The sequence below is a fragment of the Egretta garzetta genome, unplaced genomic scaffold (assembly GCF_000687185.1).
Source record: "Egretta garzetta isolate BGI_Z169 unplaced genomic scaffold, ASM68718v1 scaffold56, whole genome shotgun sequence".
Lineage (NCBI taxonomy): Eukaryota > Metazoa > Chordata > Aves > Pelecaniformes > Ardeidae > Egretta > Egretta garzetta.
The window spans coordinates 8,469,426-8,474,892 of NW_009260182.1; positions in this window are offsets into that span (position 1 = coordinate 8,469,426).

A 5,467-nucleotide genomic window follows, 5' to 3' on the forward strand; every position below is an offset into this window, starting at 1 on the left:
CCGAGCAATCAGTCGGTCTCCAGTCGCGATCGATAGCCACCCGCGTGCCTGGCAGCCCCCCCGCGCGCCCCTGCCGAGACCCCGTCCTGGTTTCTGGCTCCTGCCTGGGACGTGGTCCAGTGCCCATCCCTGGAGGCATTGAAAAGACGGGCAGACAAGGAGCTGAGGGACATGGTTTAGGGGTGGGATGGCAGGGCTGGGTTAACGGTTGGACCTGATGATCTTAAAGGTCTTTCCCAACCTAAACAATTCTATGACTCTATAAGCAGGGAGCTGGGAAACCGGGCCCTTAAAACAGGAGCTGGCCGTGTGTTAGTGGGGGGCTAGGGCAGCCCCCTGCAAGGGGCACGTCCGCTCTGCCATGTTATTGCTGCTCGTTATTCACAGCTCCCATGCTCCTAAGCACCGCGCAGATTTCCTACATGGAAATGCGCAGCGGAAGTCAGCTGCTGCCCCTCTTCATCTCCTTGCAACGCCAGTGAAAAACAAGGCTGTTCTGTGAAGATGTCACATATCTTACAGCCCTCCTGAGGCTACAGGCAGTCTGGGTGGGCAGATGGCTCTCTTGAAATATGCTAATAAAGGATTGGGAGTGGGGAGGGATGACACAGCATGGTAATTAACAAATGACGGAGGGGATCGGTAGAGCCTACAGAAATTTCCAAGCTACATAAATAATCTGAGGGGCATGGGCTTCATAGCTGAGAACATATGGGTGCTAATTGTGTATTTCCCCACCAGAACAGGAAGAAAAAACTCCTTGTTCACAGACCCGCCCCTGTCCCAGCTCAGAGGGTCCAGAAATTAACTCTAGGCCTGCAAAGCTCAGCACAGAGTGTCCTTGCTCTGCCATCAGGCGGTGGCAATTCTGACACCAGCTGAATCTCTCACAAACCCAAGATGGAGTTATGATATCAACACTTATTACAATACCTTTATACCTTTTGTGCAAGGGATCATCCAGATTGCGTGGGGCTGTGAGTCCCTCTCTGCTGCTGTGGATGTAGCTGTGCTACTCCAGTGCTCTGCAAAAAGAGAAAAGAGGAGGGAGACAGGCAGAAGGCAGCCTGCTTTCAGACTTCCCCACCCCAAATCAGCGCTGGGAGGCTGCGCAGGTAACACCGCTAAAGAGGAGGGTACAGGTAAGCCATGGACAAGGCAAGCACAAGGAATACAGCTGCATTAGTGGCTACTCTTTTGGTATCATTTGGTACTGCACTCGTTTGAGAACTGCAAAACTAAAACAGCAGTGGGAGACTGAAGACTGGTGCAAAAGTCCTAAGCCCCAGCAGTAAAGATAGAGACTTGATAGAGGCTTGTGCAGCATCAGCTCTAATCTGTAGTCAGACAGGTCCAAATTCATCCCCGAAATAATACATCTAACTTCTACCACAGCTCAATTAGATCCAGGGCTGCAAGAAAGCTGCTCAGTGGTTTGATTTCATTTCCATCTGATTTCACCAGCTGCTGAGGTGTGGCCGTGGTCCTGAAAGCACAATTTCAGGATAAAAGGAACCACCATCTCTCTGGCATGAGAAACACTGGTGTAGCTAATCCCATGATTAGAATTGGTCCTCTTTTAACACAGTACTTTCAAGAGCAAGAAGTTAAGTATGGGAGCGAGACCAGTGGCAAGCCAGCCTCCAGAGAGACCTCAGTTTTTCCACAGGAAGGGAACAATGGTACCTTTGTGAGTTAATTTGGGATGCTCAGGGGTAAAGCACATATGAAATGCTGCATACGCTAAGACAGCTGTGCTTTCTCGGTTAGGATCAAGTCGTCACCCCGAGACATTTCCTCTTCCCTCCCAACCACAAGGATAACTGTTTCCCTTGACAAAGGAACCTGCTGTCCCCAGCACCAAACCCCGCGGCTCTGACAGCGATGAATTCTCCTAAGCCTGCTGGGCCTACCTTGTTTGCAGGTGGCCTTTGAGACTGAGAGTATCAGAGCGAACCAGCACAGCAACGGGCTCCCAGCAAAATGACTGGGAGGTTAATTTTAGTAAAGTCTTAAAACGTTAGGAATTGCAAGGCTGATTCCTTGAAGCCTGGGGATTTAACAAGCACACCCTCAGTGGTGACCTCCCTCCTCTGCACTGTGCAGCCTTCTGGTTGTTTTATTCAGTTATTTCAAACCCTCCTCTGATGTTAAAGCCTTTGAGACAACTTCATTCAGCTCCTTAGCACTCTCAAGCAAGGCCTCCTCTCTGTTTTCAGCTTTCAGTTCCTCTGCCACCAATCTTACCGTTTCCTTAGAATACACTTTAAAAGAGTAGTCTTAAAGTTTGCCATCAGTTGACCCTGTCTGAGCAGTATTACATTTCCAATTATTCTACCCTGTGTAATGCACTGAACTTGCTCCCTGTTTCTTTTACCCAGGCCTTCAATGATTTTTGATTTAAAAAAACCCCAACCCTCCCCTGCCTCCCTTCTGAATTAATTTCCCTCTCTCTCTGTTTAGCCAAGATGAATGAATTTTTCCTGTGTTTGGTTCTTGTTCTATAATGAGATATTCTTGCCTGATTTTCTGATGTTATCCATCCATCCCAAGACCATGAAAAAGCATCCTCTTCTGACTGTCTGTATTGTGGTAACACAATACAATCCCAAAATGTCAGAGAGCATCCTACACATCAGAGACCGGAGCCCAGAGGATTTACAGGAAAACCTGGGATCGCAGATGGACATTGAGCTTTATTTGCACAGCACCACTTTTGGGTAACATCCATGGTCATTCCCATGAGTCACACGCTGGCTGTAATTCGGTTCCTCCTAGCACAACCCTCTCTGCCCAGCCTTGCCCAGAGACAAGCTGAGGGGCAGAAATAATGACAGCGGTGAAAGAGGAAGCTTGGAAGAGGAAGAAAATTTGAGTTGCACAAGCAAAATGAACGGAAGGGGCAAGCACACCACAATATGGGTGAGCAGGCTGGGGACAGGGACAGCTGGAACCAAGGGGGTGGGTGACAGGCAAGTGGTCCACAAGGCGGCTGCAGGAAGAGGGGGTTTGGGGGAGGATGTGCAGTCCCTGCAGGATGGGCTGAGCAGCAGCACAGACACAAGCCTGGCTCTTGAGACTCTTGGGGCTTGGTTTTGAGAGTCAGCAGCTGGAGTCACACCATCCGACATCTCCCCAGCCTCTGGAGGGCACTCAGGGGGATCTTGCCAACCCCTGCTGCTGCCCTCCTGCCTCCCCACAGCCTCCCTCCGTCCTACTCCGAGAGGTGAGCCATACTGGTCCTGCCAGCCAGACACCAGTAACTACTCACCAGGCAGCTCCAGTTCCTGGGGACCAGCTGGAAAATCCTGTTCCTGGAGTCACAGCCATGTGCCGCTGAGCTCTGCTCCGCCTCAGAGATGGACATGCTTCACACAGTGACAGCAATGCTCTTGCAGATGAAAATGAGGTTTACAAGAGGGAAGAAGTTATTTTATAATTAACTCGAGGTGCCTGAACCCAAGATGAGGAACACTTTTCAGCCAGCAGCCAGATGGCTCTACAGGCTCTGTTCCTCAAACCGTCTATCAGCTTTTCATCCCAGACACTGTCAGTCAAACAGCAGGCCCTAGAAATTATTTTACCATCCCTCCAGCAGGGTATTTCTGTGCAGATGTCTTGCTGATGGGTTTGCAAACTTTATGCAAGTAGCTGCATTCACTACACCCAGACCTGCTTCACTAAGGGAATATAGGACAGAGCCTTTTGCTTTGCATGGGAGGCAGCTCTCTAGGGTTGCAGTATTGAGATTTCCTCCCCTTTCTAACCCAAAACAAAATTAAAAACTAATCACTCCTTAAAAAAATATAAATTAAAATATTTTCTTTGAGCCCCCTTGTGTCTGTTACAGACACAACTTTCCATATCTTATTTGCTCTTTGGCTTTTATGCTTTTGTTACAGGCCTTCTCACAGCAGCCCAGACAGCTCTTTTCCTTGACCTACTGGTGCTAGAAACTGGTGCTACTGGTGCTCATGCCATCAGCAATGAAGGATAAATGCAGCCATCCCCCCCTCCACACTTACACAATGTCATTTTTCCTCTTAGAGGAGAATCACAGTAACAAGGGTCTTCTGCTCTGCACCTCCGCATAGAAACCGATGCGTGTGAGAACGCTGACTTCAGACATGAAGCATTCATAGCAAGGCGCTCTGTCAATTCCAGAAGCTCCAGATTTTAAGGCCCACAGGAATCTTCTCTCCCCACCTCCTCCATGGCACAAACCAGAAAATTCTCCCCACTATTCCTACATCTGAGCCTAAAGCACCTGCACAATCGTATCTTCTCACTGCATCGAAGGAGTCGCCCACTTATTCTGATGGATAACTATACCTTTATCATTATGGATCATTTTAACATCAAATTGCCATGGGATGCTACTCTGCATTGGCCTGCTACACTGAAGAGCCATCAAGTTCCATGTTTACACCAGTGAAAGTAACTCACTTTGATCATCATCTTACTACTGGAGAGCTCAATTTTTCTCTTGCATGGTCCTCTAATGCTTTTTCAAACAAAATGGATACTATAATGGTTTTGGTTTGTTCTGGTTTTTTTTATAGAAACACTTTATTGCTGCAGTCAATAACCCTGTGTATCACACACAAATAACCAATTACAGTTTAAGAAACTAAAAATAATTCTGCAAGTGGTAACACTGAGAAAATGAACATACATGGAAGGATACAAAACTATACATTTAAGTTACTAGAAATTTACTAACTAAAAAATTCTGCAGAAATGTGAATTGTCTTGTATAAACTATACAACACACGCCAGTGTAAAGTTGTTTAATGTTATACAATTACCTGTCTACAAATGTTTTTCCTAAATACAAGATCAGCTGCAAATTTTAAACAGTTATCTTCTATACAAAGACAAGTGCTTTCAGTACTTCATTGGAATATACAGACACTGCAATATCTCAAACTAAAAAATAATCACAAAATAAAAGGTCCCGCTTAGCAGTTTTCTTTGCATATCTAATAGAACGCTGTGAAAATCCAGCCAGCGATGCCCTTGCTTTTGCTTTCGCCCTGTTTCACCCCTATTTGAGAGGGACCCAACCCAGAGTCACCGACCTCCCTTGCATTGCTGGCCACAATCTCCACAGCAGGCTACACCAGAAATCTGTATCTTAACACACTTCAGCTTTAGGAGAAATTACGACCCGGGTCCCACTTTGTAACAGATGCTTCCCCAGCCAAACAGGAGGCAGAAGCAGACAGCTCCCATCCGTGGCCATGCCCATGCCTCACTTGAAAGGTTTTTCATGAAGAGCGGCGTGCCAAGCCGGCCCCTTCCTTACAGCACCGCCTGAAGCAGGATCGATGCCCCAATCAGTACTGGGGATAGGCACAAGTGGGCTTGGACAGGGAGTTACTGGTGCTTCCTGGGATTTCCCAGGTACAGCACAGAGGCCCAGCATTTCTCTAACCCCTTGCAGGCTCAGTGCAGCCGTTGCTGA